Here is a 24,264-nt window from a genome sequence, read left to right on the forward strand (position 1 = left end):
TGTAATATAATCTGTTTAGCCATTCTATAATCATTGGGTACATATTTTACATCTAGGGTTTTTTTAGTATCACAACTGAGTCACATGAACATTTTAAAACATGATTATTTTCTTGTAGTCCACAAACCTATTGGCATAAACTTCCAGTAATGGAATTTTTGAGTAAAATGATATAGCTAATTTAATACATAATCTTTCACAAATTTGCATTGTTTTTCAGTCTTTGTCTACTTTATTTCTTCAAGAATTCTTAGAAAAAATGAGACTAAAATGACAACAGGCTTATTTCTTACTTTTGAACTACTCAATTTGTTTGTCTTTCCAATTTTTTTCCTAATATATTTTCATTCTGATACTGTGAAGCAGTGCATGTATTTTCTTTGAAAGTAATATTTTTGTAAATACTGTTAGAACTCCTTTTTTCCTAACATAATCTTATCTCAAAATTTGCAAGATAAGTTTTCAATAGGTTTACTCTTCTATAATTATATTATCTACAGAGTATAAGACATTGCAGTTTTATGAAAGAGAGACAATTAGCTTATTTATTTTATCTGTTGCAGAAATTCTTCTGAATCAGCCAGTGCCTTGTGTGCCTCATTTTATCCACACCAGTGAAAATATAAATCCTTTTTTTTTGTTTTATTGTTTGGAAAGGCATAAGCCTAGGCTAGGTCTATAAGTTTAGAAAACTATCTACAACCAAAGATAAGGTGGTAGCCAATCAGAAAGAGAATGAGTGATATTTTTTCCTTTTTCATGAACTTGGGTATAATCAGGGATATACTGGAGGTAGTTTAGCAGAGCTGATTGTGACTCTATACCTCTAGAACTACTAAAAATCAAGGACTGATATTATTTTGCTGACTCTAGAACATAATATAAAGTTAATAATCTATGTTTAACTCAAAAGCGTATACGCCCATAGACATAGATGACATTTACATAAATGACTGATAGATATTTGTAGACAGATAGATGATCTAAATAGATATAGATTTTGTTTCTTTTCTAGAAAACACAATTAAACATTTACAAGTTCCCCTCTGTGTGGAAATTTTTTTCTGGTGTGTGTGTGTGTGTGTGTGTGTGTGTGTGTGTGTGTGTGTTTATGTTTTATCAGAATTTTGCTTGTCTTATGGTCCTTAAAGTAATATTATTCTGCGTGTTTTAACGGATTCACAGAGAGAGTTCCATTTTGTAATGGAAGCATAAGTACAATGTAAGTTATAATCATCCTAATGAAGAATTAGCCAAAAGTAAGCTTTTATGAAAAGCCAACAGATCTAATAAAAAAAATCTCCTGCTTATTCAGGAGCTTCAAATTATGATAGCCTTATCAAGGGAGTTTACCATTTTATTTGTGTATTTCACAGATCTTTTATGGAGTCCTTTATGTCTCATTTCCTTTTTACCTTATTACCTTTTATAGAGTGAAATCTACTCTGTAGCTTAGTCTAAACTTAAAATGTTACCTTCAGCACTTGAATGAGAACTAGTACATTTGCCATAATTCAATGAAGTGGCAGAGTAGATAGAGTGCTGGCCTTAGAGTGAGGAAAACTGATCTTCCCGAGTTCAAGTCTGGCATCAGATGCTTAGAAATTGTGTGACCTTGGGCAAGTCACTTAATTTTGTTTGCCTCAGTTTGAAAATCTTCAAGATGAGCTGAAGAATTAAATAGCAAACAATTTCAAAATCTTTGCCAAGAAAACTTGAAATGGCATTGTAAAGAGTTGGAAAAAGGCTGAAAATAACTCAACAGTATCTACTGTCCTTATTTAGGAAAACTTAGAACAAACAATATCCATAATCTATTTGGATATTGGCCTTAAGTAAACTCTAGCTATAGGATTAACTAGCCAAAAGGAGAATATGATCCTCTCTGTGATTCCTCAGGATAGTAGAAAGTTCATGTGGTCTCACAGATGTGATCAGTTGATTTCTGGGAAGGGTAGTCTTGAGATATAAAAATGGTAAACTGACTTTTTTCAGTTAAATTGAGAAGAAACAAGTTTTTGTCTTTGCATCCTCAAATGATACAAAGTGCTTAGCATATAGTAAACACCCATGTATATACTTGTTACTTAGATTATTGATTTATTCATTTGAAAATAGTGACAAAATAAGTTTATAGTCCCAGATAGGGAGAAAGGATTCACGGAGGACACAACTTTCCTTACACGGTCTTCATACTCTAGGGTTAGTTTTTAAAGAAAGTCTTTCTACCCACAAATATATTAATTACTTGACCCTATTTAATTGCTTTTGCCTTGAAAAAAATAGGATCTGTTACTATAGTTTAATTATTATATGTAATATTAAAACAATATACCAGTGTGGAAAGTAGGTTTTATTTTTGCAAATTGAATATCATAATGAAAAGAATAAAAACATTAATAAGGAGAACAACTAATATAATTATGAAAAAATGTATCTCATTGAGTCTACAAGACCTATCTCTACTAATGGTTTAATATCAGCCAATTTTGTTACTTTTATCTAATCTCAATGGGATTACAACAATAACAGTGCATGTAACTAATATAGTTCTTTTTGGGGGGAATACAGAAATCTCCAGTGCTCTCTCTAATCCTATCTACAGTCCCCAATGAAATCCAAGTGTGTTTTAAACTAGAAAGAAGAAAAATTAAGGCCATATGGAAAGTTATAGTCTGTCCTCATCCTTTAGTAAATTGTAATATCTGCCTATTTTGCCAACTGGCAGAAAATAAAGACTTGTTTTTGAGATAACTTGCAAAGGCATTTATCATTCAGCTTTTACTGGTCTACATAAGGGAACCCCTGGACCAAGTTGCATCCTTAATACTTCATTTACAACAGAGTCCATTCAAGGCAAAGGGTCATTGAGAGGGCTACTGTTCCTCCAGAGAAGATAAACAGAATAGAGATCCTTAAAAATAGAATTTGCAATGAAGGGAATTATTTATTTCACACTGTCATTCTTTCTGTTCCCTAGTGGGAGTCTAGAAAGCTAGAGTGGCAGCAAAACAGCCAGGAAACAAGTGGCTCAGGGCTTCCCCAATCTTCCAATTTCTCTGATATAGAGCTGACTCTTCCAAACAGTTGGTCATGGAAGTGAGAACACAACGCTAATGATGGCAGTTACCTGACATCATATAAATAAAATAGCTAGGATAATGGTTTGACTGACATTTATTTGCACTTTTGATATTTCAACTGCTTGCATTTTTTGCATTTTAACAGTGTTTTTGCATGTTTTAATACTGTGTCATTAGAGACACAGCCCTTCATTTATTCTGTAACTAAAATATGCTCCTGAATCATACTTGTTGAATGAGAGACAATGTGATGTAGGTATAATCAGTGTGGTTATATGAAAAAAGTCCCAGAGTAAGTACTTGTAGACCTTTGCTCTAGTTGTAGATGTGCTACTTATGACATATCAAAGTGAGAAATAAATGTAACTTCTCTGGCAGTTCTCTCATCTGAGATATGGGAGCAACAATGTACTATCTACTCCATAGGGCTATTTGCCTCCAACTTGCATCTTTGGGATTATGACACATTACTTCACTTTTTATACAAACTGGGTTCCATGATTCTCCTCATGAATGATACTGCATCTCCAGCCTCCATGTCTTTCATTATCCATGTGTCAAATTCATTCTTCTTTGGTTATTGTTGTAAGATAATTCTCATATAAAACTTAAATCCCCAAATTAAAACATAGATAAACTAAAGTGAAAAATAAGTATACTTTGATCTGCTTTCTGAATCCAACAGTTCTTTCTCCGGAGGTAGATAGTGGTCTTTGTCATAAATCCTTTAGAATTGTCCTTGATCATTGTATTGCTGAGAGTAGCTAAGACTTTGACAGTTGATCAGTGCTACTGTGTACCATGTTCTACTGGTTCTGCTTACTTCACTCTGCATCAATTCATGATGCTTTTTCTGAAATTATCCTTCTCATTTTTTCTTATAGTATAATAGTATTACATCATATAGCACAATTTGTTCAACTATTCTCCAATTGATGGACATCCCCTCAAATTCCAATTCTTTGCCACAATGAAAAATTTTGCTAATATTTTCATACATGTAGGTCCTTTACCTTTTGTTTTAAATCATTTTGGGATACAGATCATGCAGTGTTATTATTGAATCAAATTTTTTACAGTCCTTTGGACATAGTTCCAAATTGCTTCCAAATTGCCTGATTAGATCAGTTCACAATTCCACCAAAAATATAATAATGACCCAATTCTGCCAAATCAACTCTAAAATTTGTCATTATTATCTGAAAAAGATGCATTTATTATTTCTGATTCTCTGCATTTGGTTATAAAATTTGTATTCACTAATACATGGGCAATTTTAGGTGACATTTACTACTAAGAAGAAGGTATATTCTTTTCTATTTCCATCCACTTTTCTCAAGAGATCTGTTCAATTTAACTTTCCCAAAATTCCATTCAACTCCTTGATTTCTCTTTTGTTTATTTTTTGGTTAAATATATCTAGTTCTGAGAAGGGAAAATTGAGGTCCCTACTAATATTGTTTTACTGTTTATTTTCTCCTATAGCTCATTTAATCTCTCCTTTAAAAATTTGAATGTTGTACCATTTAGAGCATATATGTTTAGTATGGATATTACTTCATTTCTTATGTATTTTTTAGCAAAATATAATTTCCTTCCTTATTTCTTTTAATTAGATCTATTTTTGCTTTAGTTTTATCTGAGATCATGATTGGTAGCCCTGCTTTCTCTTCCCCATTCTTCTTCTTCCACTTTCATTTGACTTAGTAATTTCTTTTTTGAGCTCTTCCAGAGTCTGAGACCAATTCTTATTTTTCTTTGAAGTTTTGCATTCCATTGCTTTGATCTCACTGTTCCTTTCTAAGTTTGTACCTTTCTCTTCTTTATCTCCATAACAATTTTCTGTAATTAGTTATTTGTTTGTTTTTTGGGATTTGTTCATTTTGCTAAATTTTTCTTGACTTTTATTTTTGTCTTAAATGTGGCCTTTGTTCTCAATGTAGAGGGGGCACTCTACATCTTAAACTTCAATTTTTCCTTTCTGGATATCTATAAGTTTAATTTCACTTTTTCCTTGCTGTTACTCTCAGCTCTAGTTATGGGTTTCTACAAGTTTGACTTCTTCCAAGTAGGTATGATTGGACTGTGACCTGGGAGCTCTGAAGGACACTGCAGATTCATTCTCTCCCAGGTCCTCTATTTGGCTTGCAGGTCTCAAGGCACTGTGAACTACCTTGCTATTTAGGCCTTTCCTCAGTCCTGGGAAGGGGCTCCCAACTTTAATCTGAGTTTATACCAGTCAATCACTTTGTAGCTTGCCTTGGACTGGGGTTTGGGCCCTCCTTGAAAGTCTGGGCAGGTTCCTCCTCTTGGACTTGCACCATTTAGACACACTTTGGACTGCCTTGTGCTATGCTTTGGAGTTTCACCTCCAACTTGGGCTGGAGCTCTGAGCTTTACTCTGGATTTACATCAGACAGTCAGACTTTCATCTGTGTTGTGCTGAGGCTTGGGTCCTCAGTGCAGGTTTCTGCTAGGACTTGGAACTTCAAGAGGTGATGGTGCTGTTTTTGGCTTAATCTTGGGGTATTAATGTTGCCTTGGACCCAGAGTCATAATATTGAGCAGTAGGAGTATGTTGTGTGCTGGTTCTCCTTGCTGCAGTTTTGCTAAGGGCTGCACTCCCTCACTCCAGGGAAACAGAATTTCTGTCTCCCATTCAAGTTGTTTTCTGCAGGAAAATTGTTTCACTCAGTTCCATTGTTGGTTCTGCTTTTACAGTGTTTGATTTTGAAGAATTATTTTAAGATTGGTTGAAGAGGATTCTCAGAGAGCTTCAAGCTTTTGTGGCTCTACTTTGCCATCTTGGCTCTGCCTCCCCAAAAAGTATACTAAAGGTGATTTCTCAACCCACATAAAATTATCTGGCAACCACAAATGTTCTATGAAGAGACTACTCCATATCTCTGGGACTGAAGCCTTCTTAACTGAGTATAGCTGAGAGAAAATAATACTTCATCTATTCTTTTAATTAGTTCAAATGCTATGGATGTGTCAGTGAACCAACTGTATTAAACAAAAATATGTTGACATTAAGAACATTTTGTTTTCCAGATGATTTCACTTATAAAAAGGTCATTCTAGGTAGCAAATATCTCAATATATTTTATGTATTTTCTTCTTAGTTCTAATAATAACTTACTAAATAATATTTCCTAAGCATATGCTGCGTACTTATATATGCAATTTATGAATTAATTTTCTTCACTTATTTGTATGGCTTAAATTTAATTGGCTATAATCCAGGAGAGTTGTTTCTTTCACATACATATGTTATTTATCTAGATATTAACTAATACACATTTGTTCAGATAATATCTAATGGAGTTCTCATCTCAAATTCATGCTCTATGAAGGAAATTGTTTTCTCTATCTCAATGATTACATCAAAAATAGTACAAATAACTAAAATTTTCACTCATATTCAACATAAATAAAATTTATACAACATCTGTATTGAAGCTGGAGATATTATATTATGCATCAGGAGAATTAAGAAGGTCAGTTTGGATAAGAAAGGGAGTAATATGTCATAATAGTGGAAAGTAAGTCAGAGGTTGTTCCAATTGAGTTTATTTAAAATTTTCCAAAGAAATTATTTTTCTGGTTCTCTGACTATATTGTGCAAATAACTAAAAGTTGTATTTATATTCCCTGGAACTCAGTCCTCTTAATTCAGGTGCCTGTAGTCTTTCTACAACACTGAATTTCCTTGAGGATTGTCCTTGTGATTAAATATAATAGGATTATAGGATCACAGGACTTAGAGCTAGAAGAATATGATATCTACAATGGGGCAATGCCTTACTCAAGTTTTCATAACTAGAAATCAACAGTGCTAGGAATAGAGGGTAGTTCCTCTTACTCTAAATCCAGTGTTTTTGTGTTTGTTTGTTTGTTAGTTACCAGATCCCATCAAGAGAGTGCTTTGTATATTTCAAACTGCCAAATTTATAGTTGTAAAGAGACAACTATGATGAAGTATAAATTTTGGGCTGGCAAAATTCTCCAGTAGGGTCAGGACAATTTTTCAAAGTAATTTGGAAATGTTTAATAAATTAAATAAAAATATAACATAGGTAATATTAATGTTGTTTTTCTATATCAATATGTAATTTGCTTCATTTCTTTGAGTTTGAAACCATTAGTTTAGTGCAGTGATGGGCAAACTAAGGCCCACAGGCCAGATGTGGCCCCCTGAAATGTTCTCTTCGGCTGTGGGACATTATTCCTAATTTGACAAATACAATGAGTAGGATACAATAAAATGAAACTTCCAAAGAGTTGTCTTAGAAACAAATTGACAGATAAGCATTTCCTTTCCTTTGACCCCCTCTTTAAAAAGTTTGCCCATCATTGGTTTAGTGGATAGAGGGCTGACCTCAGTGCCAATAAGGTATTTGCTTAAATTCCATCTCTAACAACAAATCATTTAACCTCTGAATGTGGAGACAACTCTATAAAATGATATATTGTAGAAAACCTGCTCTGGGAGATAGTCTTACTTCATCAATAATTTCCTCATATCAATGAAATCATAGGCCCAATTTCTATTCCTGTCTAAATAAAAATTAATGCTGTGAAATGCAAAGTGATATCTTTTCAGATATGGACATGAAAGACAATGTTGTTCATTTTAGTAATGTCTGATTATTCATGGCTCACTTGGCATTTTCTTGGCAAAGATAATGGAATGGTTTGCCATTGTGTTCTTCAGCTCATTGTATAGGTGAGGAAACTGAGATAAATAGGGTTAAGTGTCTCCCTCAGAACCACATGACTAGTCATTGACTGAAGTTGGATTTGAATTCAGGTCTCCCTGAATCCAGGACCAGTGTTCTACCTACTGTGCCACCTATTTGCCCATAAAATATGTTTTCTTTAAAGTGTTGGGTTTTTTTTTAATTTTTCTAGGGGGATGAAGAGGGCAATTATTTTTTAATTTCCTAATTATCAAATAAAAGATTTACATGGATCACTTAGTATATGGTACTAACTATGGTAAAAACTACATAGCAAAAATAGTGATTTATATTTAAACATGTTCAAATTACAAAAATGAATTAAAAGAAAGAAATACAACTAATTTTAGGGATAACAAAGAGCAAAAGGAAAATAGTTTCACATAATTTTTGATACTTTATATATGCAAACCATAATATATTAAATTCATTTTCTGAAGGAAGAAGAATTAGGAAAATTAATAAGAGCATGTTTGCCAAATTTGGATTTAACCAGCTGCTCTTCTGGATTGGCCATTTTGCTGTTGGTTAGTTGACAACAAAAAAAGAGGCATTATCCAGGGATTTATTTATTTAGAAAATATGTGAAAGAAGAAGTTAGAATTCTTAATGTTATTCTTTGGCTCATGTGACATGAATTGCCAAAGGTGACTGAGAGACCAGAATTAGCATTTATGTAGGTGTTACCATTTAGGAAAGGTATGTATTAAATTTGATTTTATGTAATTTTATCATCAATTTTATATAATGATAGAGCAGAACTATGTAAAAAGTTGTTAAAGATAAGATATAGATAGATCAGATATATAGTATATCAGGTATAATATATAGTATATAAATGAGGGCGTTGCAGTTGTACTAGGTTTCAAATGATCCACCTCTTTTTTCATAATGCCATGATTATTTCAGCATTTTTTAAAGTTTAGGTATATTAGATAGAACTGTGCAATCTTTCTGAATTTACAAAGATAATTTTTATGATATTCATTTTTTGTACTTCTTTTCTCTCCCTTCAAAGTTTTGGCTAGGAAAAAGACTAAAATATATTACTAAATATGAAGTTTAGGACTATCAACACATTTTATTTAATAAAGATTTACTTTTCCTCTATTAGCTCAGAAGAGAGAAAATTAGTTGTAATTTTTTAAACTTAAAAATTATCAGCTTTTGAAGAATCTTAAGATTCAGAAGGAATTAGAGAAGCTATTTAATAGTACACTCTTGTTTTATATATCAAGATACTAAAGTACAGATTTCAGTGATTTAGATAAGTTGGCTTGAAATAGAAGAGAAAGGATTTGAATCCAAAGGCACTGACTATAAATCCAGTACACTCTACTTCCCTTTGACTTAGCTATTTAATATATGCCAACTACCAAGAATCACACTTTAGAAGTCAAAATATTGCTCTTGATCTTTTTAAAATACAGAAGGTTGAATTAAGGAAATCACATCATCTAACTCCAATGCACTAGTGTGTCAAAAATATGATTGGAAGGACAATTGTCCAAGTAACAAGGAGTTATGATTGAGTTGGCATGTCCAAAATTATTTCATGATTTTAATTGAAATATTTTCTGGTCCAAAGCCAAAGTTTAGTCAAATGAGTTAAATACAAAAATAGGTAATCATAAAGTCATTTTCTGAGAAAAGGGGACTGTTTTTTTTTAATGAACTTACTGATCAACTGAGTTTAAAAGTTGAAAGTACTTTTTTATGGCTGATTAGTTAGTTGTTGTCCTTTATACTCAAAAAGGAACAAAATGACATCAAGATTGATGATGCTTGTTGACTCATGCATAAACTGCATTTAAGTAGAGTTTCACAAAATCATCAGCCTTATTCTCTCTTCTACAGTTATCAAAGTCCAAAGGCAAAACAAAATCAAGGTGACTAGTGATGGTTTGGCATTTAATGGATTACCTCAGTTTCTTCAATGTCTAACCAAGCTCTAAGGCTAAACACTCCATAACACTTGGTTCAGATTCCTTTATATCTGTTAGAACAAATTGCTCTCATTTCTCCCTTCCTTCAGGGTAAATTGACACATGAGTGGGGTAGACACCCTGTTAACTCACTGACATGTTTGGGAACTGTATGTTACCCTCAATCTAGTTTAGCTCACCTGCTGAGGCAGTTTACTGGAGCATGGTCACTTTGCATGCTACAATTTCTTGGAGCCACAGATGAGAGTTGGGTGGCAAATGAACACCAAAGAAGGACAAAGAGCCCTGAAAAAGGCTTGGAAAGTCCTTGCACCAGAGGTGTTAGTCTTCCCTGAACATCTTGTATAGATTATATAAAACTTATATTGATGAAAAAAAAGTATTTTGAAACAAATTTTCTTCCAAGTCAGATTTAGAAGACACTAGAAGACTATCTGTATTCCCACTTCTTGAAAATATCTTACACTTCTTTAAATACATCATTTCTTCTTTAAAAACATCATTTTCCTTTAACTATACATATAAAAATAAAGATGTATTGCAATGACAACCAAAGCTCCAGGTTTAAAAATTTATAGTGAACTTATCAATCCATGTTTATTCTCATTGATTTATTTTTTTAGATCTACTTCATGATCTATTAGATGAAGACTGACTCACTAAAGCAAAGATTCTTAAGAATTTTTTGTGTCATGTGTTCCTTTAGAAGTTTAGTGAAACCTATATATACTTCTGTCAAGTCAAGTCAAAAATTTTTATTAAGAGTTTGTTATGATATTACTTTATTACTAAAATGAATAATATGGAAATAGGTTTTGAGTGATAATATATGAATAACCCAGTGGAACTGCTTATCAGCTCTGGGAGGGATGAGGAAAAAGGGGAGAGGGAGAACATGAATCATGTAACCATGGAAAAATATTATAAAAATAAAATTATGTTAAAAAAAATAAGCGGAAAAAGAGAATAACGAGTTGAGTGTCTTAGCTCCTGATACCCATTTTCCTCCCATTTTACAACTGTGTCTCTTTCATTGAACATGACTGCTACCCTCCTTGGCATCCTAAAGAATTCTTTCTTTGGTCTCTCAATGAGGAGTCCAATCTTGTTTTGACAATGCCATCTTGATTTCTGCATCTATTTACTAAAAAAGAGTGATTCAAAGTGTAGATATTTATTGTTTATAATGTATTTATTTCTAATCTTAATCCACATCTAAATCCATTTGTCTGTGTATATAATTCAAAATTGAATTATATGGTTATATGGACACACATAAACTTGCATATGCATGTAAATATGCTTATAAATTTAGATATATGTACCCATATAGGTATATGCAAAGACATATGTCTATATGAATAGGCACATTTGAATTTCAATGCATAACTATTTCTATGCATGTATATTTAACTGTATATGACATATTCATAGGTACATTTATTTTCATATGCAAATATATGCACATATGCACATACACATATTTATCTATTTTGAAAAGCATGCTGAATTAGTAGGTGATACCTCACCTCATATCCATTTAGCTTTTGTTATTTGTTGCCTTTTACATCCTCTTTTTATTTGCATAGTAGATTAAAAATCTTGAGACACTAGGGAAAAAAAAACAGAAATATTGGAATCGAGATAACCTTCAGCAGTTTGTTGAAAGTTCAGTCTTTAAAATGATTTTGAAGCATAGCATATTAGCCATCAGGAATTAAGCAAGTTCTGAGGAATTTTGAATTATAATTTCTGCTACAATTGATTGTAATTAAATTCTAGAAGAGATTCAAAAATAACTTAAATATAGGTGGGTTGGTGGTGAATTTAGAACTGAAAAAAGCTTAGGCTGTAGAAACATGATTATCCTTCTGGAGAGAAAAGCTGCAGAATTAACTAACTAGAAATTAATTGATTTCTTTCCTAATACAGAGAAACAGCAATTGAAGGGTTTCCCTAGTCTGATGCTAGGCCTATGAACCTAAAAGTACTAAAGGCAAATGACTTTGGATTCTAAGCCCAAAGGGGATGATAGAGTCTGCCAACATAATTAGAGTTTAAATATGGAAGGGATCTTAGAAACCTTTGAGTCCAATTCAAATGAGAAAATTGAGGATCAGGACAGTTAACAAGTGACTGGCCCATAATAATAAATCTAATAAGTGCCTAAGGCAAGCTTTCAACTCAGATGTTCCTGTCTCCAGATTCAGCACTACTATCTCAATAATTTTCAGGGTTGTTGATGAAACATGTTAAATTATCTAATCAATTTGATTTTGTTTCCTTTCTTCCCAAATAGTTCAGAACAATGATTCCCAAAGTGGGCGCCACCGCCCCCTGGTGGGTGCTGCAGCGATCCAGGTGGAGCAGTGATGGCCACAGGTGCATTTGAGGGTGGTGAATAACTGTAAGGGGGAAGTGATAGTATGTGACAGTGGGCACTAAGTAATATTTTTTTCTGGAAAGGGGGCCAGAGGCCAAAAGAGTTTGGGAACCACTGGTTTAGAGAAATATATAGAAATAGAGATAATAGACCTAGAAATAAAGATGCTAGCAACAAAGATAGAACGGATGAAATAGAGACGATAGAGATGGGATGATGGTAATAGACATAAAGATGATAGATTTACCAAAAAAAATTACAGATCTTTGTATTTCTCATTTTCACATTCCTTCTAAAGCTAGTTACTTAACTTAATCTGTAGTATTAGGTTTGTGGAAATATAAATATAATTAAAAATCCCTCCCTGCTCTAATGGATGCTACTTTGCTCATGGAATGTGGAATAGATTGTAATGGATTATGAAAATATGCTAAAACAACAGCAAAAAAAGAAATATTTAAATACTCAGAACTATGAAATTAGGATATGTTGATGGTTATTTTCCTTGAATAAAAACAAAGATGCAATACTGCCTATCTGGAAAAGTACCATGTCTTATGATGGATAAATCTTTTCTGGTTTAGTAATGACAGAAAAATTCATCTGTTTGTTTGACTCTCCCAGCAGGGGAGGGAAAAAATCCATCAGGAGGCTTAATACGCTTGTGTATAATTTTTTGAATGCTTTGCTAACGCCTGCTGATTTACCTGCAATTCATTTTCCAGAAAGTGTTGAGCAAAATGACAACATATATATTTAGTTTCACACTTCAGTCTGTCCAATTAGCACTCCTTTCAGTGCCAGCTGTGAGCCTGGGAGAGTATTTAATTTTAAGTGTAGCAGTCTAGTTAACCAAAAAAGGCTGAATCCACAGCTGTTGAATGTTCGTTCCAATCATCTTTCTGAGAAAAGACTTCTCATTGCTGTTATTTCAAAACTGTTCAAAGAACTAGTGCTTGCAATTAAATACGGTAGGAACATGAAGCCTTTTGATACCAAGGGTATACCAGTGACTCTTGATTAAGGGCTAGCTGGTAGGGCGGCTTTCTTAGAACCATTACGTTTCTTACTTGAGGCTTTTCAGCTTGAAGTAGAAAAGCAGCCTGGGACCCATACGACGTACTATACAGACTGTGTCTGTAATTGCTCTCAGCACTTTTCTAAATCTAGTTTTGAAAACCATGGCAACATCAATGGTTACAGGTGGTGGATCTTGAATCTTAGTGTTGGAAGTGGAGCATACCGAAATTTGACCTTGTATCTTACAGGAATTCCACCCTGCCATTTCTATGTTGCATCCCACAACTATCCAGTAAGAACATCTGTAAATAAATAGCATCCCAGAGTTGGCAAGTTTAATGTCAATTTTAATTATTTGGAATGACAGGGAGTCCTACTGGGTTCAAAGTCTTGAAAGTATAATATCATCTTTGCTGTTACATGTCTCCAGAAATGCTTCCTGTGAATATGAAATAGAGCCACAATTCTGGGTATTGAAAATATTCTTGCCATGACAGGTCCTCCCTCATGGGTCTGGAGTTTTTTGATGAATATTTTGTTTCTTTGTTTTTATTGTACACTGAAATTCAAAGGAACTGATTCCTGGAGAAGAAAGCAAGACACGAATCCAGTGTAGCCTTATGAAATTTGTAATGTCACTAAAACCTGTAGAAATTCAGTTGGGAACAGTTGTTTAGAGTCCTAGGAGGAGTCTATCTTCCCAGTCTAGCTAAGGAGAGGGGAGATAGCAATACCTAGCTAGGAGATAGACTCACCAAAACAAAGATCTTCAACAGCCAAAAGAGAACTTCCTGCTAGAAGCAGCCTCCAATTCATTGTAACAAATATTTATTAAATGTCTTTAGTGTCTAACACCCTTGCTGGAACCTGGGGAAAATGCATAATTTATAAAAACAAAACAAAACACTATCTAGTCCAGAATAACTCAAACTTAAAATTAAAACTCTATACTGAAAAAAGAGCATCAATTTGTGTGCATTATATCTATTGATATTTACTGTATTTGAAATTTAAGTGTTTTTGTATAATTATGAAAATAGATTTTAACCTCACTGATCACCTAGAAAGAGCTCAGGAACTTTCAGGAGTCCCAGGACAAAACTTTTGAGAACTATTGATGGAGTGAATATAAACGTAGCATTGAATTTAAGAAATATAGGGTGCTAGAGATGGAAAAAAGTGGCAGTCATTGAATCCAAATTGATTATTACAAAAAATAATTATAATGGCCTCATGAGGGAAACAATATTTTAAATCCTGTACTCAGTAACTTATGGAGGTTAAGATAGGGTTTTTCATTTTGTTTCATTTCTTTCCCTTTAAAAGTACTAAAATTGTGGTATCTGTTGGTGATGGAATACTATTGTGCTCAAATGAATAAAGAACAGGAGGAATTCCATGTGAAGTGGAATGACCTCCAGGACAGTGAAAGGAGTAGAACCAGGAGAACATTATACACAGAGACTGATACACTGTGGTACAATTGAATATAACAAACTTCTCTACTAGCGGCAATGCAAAAATCCAGAGCAATGCTGAGGGACTTATGAGAAAGAAAATGAGCTACATTCAGAGGAAGAACTGTGGGAGGAGAAACACAGAAGAAAAACAACTGCTTGAACACATGGGCTGATGGGGATATTATTGGAGATGTAGACACTAAACGATAACCCTAGTCCAACTATCAATAATATGTAATTAGGTCTTAATCAATGATACATGTAAAACCCAGTGGAATTGGATGTCAGCTAAGGGGGGTTTAGAGGGTTTAGGGGAGAGGGAAAGAACATAAAACATGTAACTGTGGGAAAATATTCAAAATTAAAAACAAAAGCAAAAAAAAGTGCTAAAATTGTATATGAGACTTTGTTGGCCTTGGGGTGATACTTGGGACATTGACATGGATCTTCTTTTGCCTAGCTACAAAATTATTGGGACACAAAGATTTGGGGCCCCTCTGAAAGGATCTAAACTACAGGCTAGGAGCAAAACAAGGCTAGGAAGCTATGCTTAATCAAATTGTCATTTTATCCTGGATGAACATTCATTCTTTCCTCTGAACACTCTTCCTCAGTAATGGCTAAGTAAAGCTTTTTTTTAATTATTACCTGATTATAAATATCTCATTTAATTCTGATTTTTTTTATAACTAAGCTCTTAAGTCTAACCAATAATAGCACAATAAGCCAATATTGGACAATTGCCCACATGCCCTGTACTTTCCTAACTTCAAGTATATTTGCTCATATTTTCTATATGTTTGGAATTATCTTTCTCTCTATTTCTTCATCCTGAATTTCTCATCATCCTTTGAATTCTAAATCAATTACTCCCACCCACATGAAGAATTTACCAATTTCCCTTTTAATTAGTGAAATTCCTGCCTTGGACTTCACCTAGAGCTTTGCTTTTGATTTATACTCTATCAAACTATAGTTTTATACATAGCTATTTTAACCCTCTACCAAACTATTACCTCCAAGGGGAATTGAGCAAAACTTACATATTTTTCAACATCAGTTTGTACAGGTTAGATGGTTAATGACTATTTTCTTTGCTGTAGAATTTAAAACAAGAGCCACACTGGAACAAAGCTTTACAATGTGAGTAATATTAAAGCAGACAGAGAAGGAGCTGAGCATCTAATATTATAAAATCCCATGAGCAAAGGCAGGGAGGGGAAAGTATGTGACAACGAGAACAGTAAGTGCTGTTTGGATACAGCATAGCATATTCAAAGTACATTGTAGGGAAAAATACAAGCAAAGCTTAGAAAATGATGAAACAACAAATGTGAGAGTCCTTAAATGAGAAGAAAAATAGTTTAACCTTTACCCTTTCAACAATGGGGAGTCATATAATGATGATATTTTCAAGCACTGAAGTACCACTCTTCAACAGATTGCAAGTTTCCTGTAATCAAAGATTATTATGCCCATTGCCTCTAGATCAGTGTTTTGCATATAGTATTAGCTCTAAATATAATTAATCAGCTTCAGTTTATTCATTGTTTTATGCCTTTTTACAGCTTTATATATCCTTTACATGTAATCCTATTTGACACCTAGAATGATAAGTTCTCATCATGGTAGAATTAATAGTAAAGAATAATTGTAATTATTAATTAATTGGATCATCATTTATGAGAATCCATAATTATATTATGAGTAAGACAACAAGGGAAAGTCCCTGTGTGCCTTGCAAAATACGTTTTCTGAGAGTTAGGACATACTTTTAACATTCTGAATATGTCCCAACTTTCTAGGGCTGTGGTACCTCATTTGGCTTTGAAACTGTAGAATAACCTTGGCAGCTTCATTTTAATCATATATGAACGGGGGGAGTATGTAATTTGCCCCCATAAGAAAATAAGGAAAAAACCTGACCTTCTTAAAGATGAAATTCTGGTTTCCCTCCTGAGAAGAATCATTTAGATGACCAACCAACCTTTTTTGGGGGGAGTTTGTATAATCTGACTGTCCTGTATAAAGTATTTATGTCAGTCTATAAATGGTTTCAGGGTCTGAAATTGTGCTGGGGGTGTCTAAAGACCCTGACTTTGAGAGATTTACAGCTTTTATAATCAAGTCAGTTTGGCTCAGAAGATTGTTTCCCATTATTTTTTCTTTTACAATGCTTAGTAAATCCTTGTCCATTTAATATTTTAAAAGTTACTAAACCCCTATTTAATCACTAAGAATACAAAGATAAAAGTGAAATATTTCCTGACTTTAATTAACTAGAAAGATGCAATATGCACCAATAGTTAAATATATATACACACACTCACACACACACACACACACAAATTAATTTCAAACAACGAGAACTAAAAATGATCTGAGGTCTTATTTGAAGAAAAATTAGGATTGCCAAAGAAAACTGTGAGATGGTTGTGTATTCAAGATAGAGGATAGAGGGGAGAACTTCCTCAGTAGCAGAGACAGGACTATGAATATCATGTATGCAGAACATCTGGCAGGCCCATTTGACTCTAAATGGAAATATGTAAAGATGAATAATACAGACTAAAACTAGAAAATTGATTGGGAGTAAGCTTAGGAAAGGCTTTAAATGCCAGATTTTGTATTTTTCATTTTTCTTATAGGCTATTGGGTACCAAAAAGAATTTTGGAGTAGGAAGACAGCATGATTCTCTAATGTTTTTGAAATAACAGTTTGAAAGTTCTATAGAGAAAGAACAGGAGAAGGGATAAGACCAGACAGGAAATTATTACAAAGGTAGAGACTGAATGAGTTGCGCAATTATTACAAATGTACATAAAAGATTAATACGTTTATGTTTGTATTAATCAAATGATATTTCTAGCACTTGAGAGAAAACAAAATAAACAATCTAATAACACATTAAAATGGAATAGGAATATTAGATATTGTTTTTATTATCATTTAGCATTTGCATGCAATTCAGATTCATTAGGAATGAACTGTTTTCACAGCCCCAAAGTGATGGATAATATATATTCAAAGACATCTTCAGGCTAGACACAATGCATACCCATATATATAAGAAGCATCATAAATGTATATTATCAGAACTTACTTCTATATGAATAGAGATATAGATATTTAAGACACAATAAGACCAAATAACTATCTAAAAGTTTTGTTATTGAAAATAATGTTCATTTTTGGTATCCAATATCATCATCATCCTCATTTCTTATAGCACTTTGTAGGATATAAACATTTTTCTTTAAATATTCTTGTGTAAGATATTACAGCATTATTATTCTAAGTTTACAAGTGAGTTTGGTAATAGAGATATTATTTTAATTTCTTGACTATCACCCACTTTGCAAGGGTCAAACCCACATCATCTGATTCCAATTTTGAAGTCTAATGACCTATTTTTTCTCCATTCCATTTTGCTTTTTCTTCTGTAATATGTAATTATGGAATAATGGCATAATGAACTAGTTTTGCCTAGTGCCAAAATCAATTGGTGTTTAACCATAAGACACCTTTGAAAGCTACATTAACTTCATTAAAGCCAGCAGGGTATATTTATTGCTTAGTATGCACCAGCATTTAACTTCTGAATAAGCCTCCTGTGGTCTGCAGTTGTTAACAGAGCTTTCAAAGGTTACTGAGTTAAAATCAGCAAATATATTAAGCAAAGAGAATGTGAATCAATGGAGATAATATGTTTTAATTTTACCTTTTGTGCAAATAAGTAGGAAATAATGTCTGAGAATGTGTAAGAAAAATATAATGGCTATCAGTCAATAAATATTTATTAAGGGACTACCATGTAGCAGGTAATGTATTAACCATTGGGCACACAAAAATATAGAAAAGACAGTCAAGGAGTTCACAATCAATCTAAAAATGATATTAATTTTTAAATTATATTACTAGCATTGAGATATAAAATTTCTGAATGGTAATTGGTAACTCAGAAAGATTATGAAACTTCATCCTTGGAGAATAACAAACAACAAATCAGGAATATTCCAGGTGTAAAGATCTCTGTTTACTCTGTCAAAGATTATGAAACCAGATGGAAATTAATAAGTTATTTAGGACCATTTAAAATTTTATTACTTGTTTAAAGAAAACCTTAAACTATTCCAATTATCTTCTTTAAAATTAAGAGCTAAATATTTGCAATAGTATTGAAAATGCAACAAATAATAATAAAACTTTGTTTTATATACTAATATGTGAAGAAGGAAGGGAAGAGGGAAAACAAAAGTAATACAATAATAAAAGTGCTGGGTTTTCACACAGATAACCTAGGTTTGAATCATAGCTCTCCCACTTAACAACTGTATGAAATTGGACAAGGTATGGAACTCAGTGTCTTCACACAAAAAATTAGAGGGCTTGACTCCTGTTCCAAAACCATGATTCTGTTATCACAGAAATGAAACTTTTGACAGAAAATAAAATAACACAAAGGAAGAAACAAGGAAATATATATAGAGAGAAATACTATAAAGATTTTGGCCAAAAAAATAAAACAAAATACAGGATTAATTCCAGCTTGTTTTTAAAAGGGGTGTATAGGCAGTAAATTCATGTAAAATAGCAATATTCTGACAAAATTATGACTACATGAACATGTGGTATTTTAAAGAACATTTTTGATTATCAATTTATTTTTATTTAAATACTTTAACACAATAACATTTAGTCATTTATATTCCTTCATAGATAAGGAGATGATCCTAAATTGACTTTATCCTAAGAATAAATTATATTTTCATTTTGATTGTATCCTTTCTCTTGCTTCTTTTTAGGTAGCATAGATATTGCTAATTTTCCCATTCTTGACATTTACTTCTAACAGTGAAATTAATTTGTAAAGAACAATCTTAAAAGGATACAGATACTGTACAATTCTTAAAGCAGTGCTTATTTTTTATAATATTTTATTTTTTACAAAATACATGTGAATTTTTTATTATGCAATTAATTTTTGTTTCATTTTCTCTTTCTCCTTTCTAACTTCTTTCCCTCACTTCCCTCTCTCCAAGAAGGTAAATAATATGAATGTAGATTTTGCATGTTAAGTTGTACTTATTATAGAAAATATATACCATCTCCTGGGCAATGCAAAGAACCTCTCCAAAAAGAGCTGCTTTTTATGTAAGTTAGATTTATTCTATGATTCTCCCTTCTCTTGGTAGGAAAGAGGGAGAAAAAGGTAATAAAATAATTTTGTTTAAATGTTCTTCCTGTTAACTAAACAAGGACAATGGGAGAGAACTTATATCTCCAGAAAAAAAATATCTCCAGTTTAGCTAAAGGATACCAATATAATAAGTTCAAAGTGGTATGAAATATACTGGACCTTGAAATCAAAATAACACTACCTAGAACTACCAGAAAAAAATTCATTAATTAATAGGGATATATAGTATCTTATATTCTAGATACATTGTATGATAAAGAAAAAAGGGGGAAAAGTATAATAAAGACTTGCTAGGGAGAAGAGACTAACATATATGAAATAACTATAGAACCATTTAATTTCTAAGTCCACTTATGATTAACAAAGAATTATCAGTAAAAATTTTCCTACCATTTAGAAACTTGTGGTCTTCCCATGCCAAGACTGTAGAGTAAAGAAGCCACACTCCCCAGTCCTATGAAATTACCCTCCAAGTCATGCTAAACAAAAGCCTCACATCAAATTTTGGAAGAGAGAATCAGCTCATCAGACCAAGTCTGAGCAGTCAGTAGCAAGGACAGACTGCACCCCAGTGGGCCACATGAGACCCAATCCTGAAGGCCCCAATCTGCCAGCAAGCATACTGTGAGGCTCCAACCCTGGGGCTGGTCAGTAGTGAGGATGTGCCTTTGGAACTTTCCTGAAGTCTCTGTTCCTGCATCTTTCCAGCAGTGAATCTGCCCTAAGAAAAAGCCAGGAGTTAATCTTCCACCAGTGCAATTCAGGAAGGAGAGACCCCTTGCTGGTATAAGTCAGGAGCTCGATCCTGAGATGGGTAACAAACCAATGCCAGTTCCAAGTTTCAACACAAGAAACCTGAGACAGTACCTTATCCAATGAACAAACAGAGCTCAACTTTATCATTAGGTAAAAAATTACAAAATAAAATGATAAAAATAAAGAAAGATATTTAAAAAGACTCTATCCCTACATAGTTACTATAGTGATAGGGAAATTGAATATATAAGCATAGCAGAGGAGAACATTGATAAAATAGCTACATGTGAAGTATCAGTGGAAAGTGTAAATTGATTCTAGGCCCCAAGGATCTGATGGAAGAAGTCAAAAATGGGGTTTAATAATCAAATAAGAGTTAGTAGAGAAATTATGGGAAAATGAGAGTAATGCTGGAAAACAAAAAACGAAAACAAATCAGCAGCTTGGAAAAGCAAACTCAAAATCTGGGGAAAGATATTGAAAAATTTGCTGAGGAAAACAACTCTATAAAAAGTAGTATTGACCAAAAGGAAAAGGAGAAATATAAGCTCACTGAAGAAAATAATTACTAAAAATTACAATGAGACAAGTGGAGCATAACAACTCTGTGAAGCTTCAGAAACAATTAAACAAAAGCAAAAGAAGGAAGCAATAAACTAAAATGTGACATTCTCATTGGAAAAACATGACCTGGAAAATAGATCCAGGAGAAATAATCTATGGATTCCGAATATCAAGTCAAAAACAAACAAACAAATAACAAACAAACAAAACACACACATACACACATACACACACAGAACCTGGATGTCATGTTAAGAGAAATTATGAAGGAAAACCTCTACATAATAGAATCAGAGTTTAAAAGAGCAATTTAAAAGAATCCATTAAATATCTCCTTGAAAAAGATAATCAAAGGAAAAATCCCTTTATGTAGTGGGCTAGGAAACTTCTAGAACCTTTGGACTTAGATAAAATACATTGGCTTCAAAATGTTTAATGCTTGTTCTTCTATACCATTTCTTGTCTCCATGCTTGCTGTGCCCTTGGGTGTTAAATGTGAAACTTCAAATGTTTGGATTCAGATTTTCTAATATAGTAGAGGAAAGAAGGAAAGAAGTTACATTCCTTTTTTAAAATGAAATAAAGTGAAATAAAACTACATATACCAGTGACTTGGCAACCATAATTCTAACATTTGTGTGAAATTTATAGAAAGGGATCTCAACCTGGCTCTCAACATTACCATTATTACTATTTTTTGGTAAAATCAACTATTCAATGCCTTATTTTAAAGAGCAGGAAATTTCTAGATTCATTCTCTATTCTCTAATCTTTTATAATCTAAAAAAACATACATGCATAGCAGAACTAGGCAATGTCTACACAATTGAGTAAGCTCCCTAGATCTCACTTATTTCCTATATAGAATCAGTAAATGGTAGTGAAGGAAGCCAACTTTCAAGTCTTTTTAAAATATACCTTCAAATATGTGTTTCCTCTTCCCCTAAAATGTGTGTTTCATTTTCACCAGTGCAAATTAAATTCTAGTCAGCATCTAGGAAATGTCTGAAGCTAGATTTGAACTCAGATTTGAACTTCTTGACTCCAGCTCTCTCAACATTGCCACTTAGCAGAAGGAGGAGAATGACTACAAGCAGGAGCATCAGATAAGATTTCTCTTTAAAAATATACAAATAAAAAGGGCATAGAGATGACCTTTACAAAAACCTAAAGCCATGACATGGAAAGCCTATAACAAGTATCATACAATAATTGGGACTATCAGAAGAAGAACGTATGTGAATGAAAACATTTATCCATTAAACCTTAATTGCATTATTATAACAATCTCTTCTATATTTGTACAAACTATAGGGTCTTTTGGGGGAAAAATGATATTTATCCATTCATTTATTCTTTCAACAAATATGAGTGAAGTGTCTGCTGAATTTCAGAGGAGATATTAAATTTCTCTAAAAGGTAACCCTATCCTCCCTGGAATTCAAAGTCTAATGCAATGGTTCCCAAACTTTTTTGGCCTACTGCCCCCTTTCCAGAAAAAATATTACTTATCACCCCTGGAAATTATTTTTTTTTAATTTTAATAGCAATTAATAGGAAGGATAAATGCACCTGTAGCCATTACCACCTTCCTGGATCACTGCAGCACCCACCAGGGGGTGGTGGTGCCCATTTTGAGAATCACTGGTCTAGTAGAATAAGGGAAATACATAATAAAGTGATATATGTGATCTGATGGTAACTAGTACTCCTATGGAGGGAGAAATCATTACTCTCATGAGCTTGTTGCATTTTCTGTGGGACAAATATAAAATAGTAGAAAGAACCCTAGATATCGAATCAGAAGTCCTGGATTCAAATATTGTTTTATTTCTTTCAGTAACCATATCACTTCAACTCTCTGGACTCAGTTTTGTTTTTGACAAAATTAAGAAGCTAGATAATATGTGAAGATCACTTCCAATTCCATATCAATGGTCCAATAAACACAAGGTTTGGCGATAGAAGAAACACCTAAGAGCAGAATAGCTGTGTGAGGCTATTTGTCCTCAAGTCAAGTTTCTTTCCTTGGCATGGATCTTATAAATATCATTAAAAATCATTTGGTCGAAAAATCTTTATAATGAAAAACTCTGACAGGGGTCTAATTACTCAAATATACAAGGAGCTAAATCAATTGTATAAAAAATCAAGCCATTCCCCAATTGATAAATGGGCAAGAGACATGAATAGGCAATTTTCAGGTAAAGAAATCAAAAGTATCAATAAGCACGTGAGAAAGTGTTCCAAATCTCTAATAATTAGAGAAATGCAAATCAAAACAACTCTGAGGTATCACCTCACACCTAGCAGATTGGCTAAAATGAAAGAAGGGGAGAGCAATGAATGCTGGAGGGGATGTGGCAAAATTGGGACATTAATGCATTGCTGGTGGAGTTGTGAACTGATCCAACCATTCTGGCTGGCAATTTGGAACTATGATCAAAGGGCTATAAAAGACAGCATGCCCTTTGATCCAACCATACCATTGCTGGGTTTGTACCCCAAAGAGATCATAGATAAACAGACTTGTACGAAAATATTTATAGCTGTGCTTTTTGTGGTGGCAAAAAACTGGAAAAGGAGGGTATGTCCTTCAATTGGGGAATGGCTGAACAAACTGTGGTATATGCGGGTGATGGAATACTATTGTGCTCAAAGGAATAATAAACTGGAGGAGTTCCAGGTGAACTGGAGAGACCTCCGGGAACTGATGCAGAGCGAAAGGAGCAGAACCAGAAGAACATTGTACACAGAGACTGATATACTGTGGTAAAATCAAATGTAATGGACCTCTGTACCAGCAACAATGCAATGACCCAGGACAGCTCTGAGGGATTTATGGTAAAGATGCTACCCACATTCAGAGGAAGAACTACAGGAGAGGAAACATATAAGAAAAACAACTGCTTGAACGCATGGGTCTGGGTGGACATGATTGAGGGTGTGGACTGGAAACTACCACACCAATGCAACTACCAACAATTTTGAAATAGGTCTTGATCAAGGACACATGACAAAACCAGTGGAAATGTGCATCAGCCATGAGGGGGGGTTGCAGGGGGTGAAGGGGAAAGTAGGAGCATGAATCATGTAACCATGTTAAAAA

The 24,264-nt window shown here is 33.4% G+C and overlaps 1 pseudogene; it reads left to right on the forward strand.

The window, feature by feature from the left end:
- LOC123248118 overlaps positions 1–24,264 on the forward strand; it is a 106,336-nt pseudogene that overhangs the window by 53,491 nt on the left and 28,581 nt on the right.

Source organism: Gracilinanus agilis, chromosome 1 (assembly GCF_016433145.1).
Source record: "Gracilinanus agilis isolate LMUSP501 chromosome 1, AgileGrace, whole genome shotgun sequence".
NCBI lineage: Eukaryota > Metazoa > Chordata > Mammalia > Didelphimorphia > Didelphidae > Gracilinanus > Gracilinanus agilis.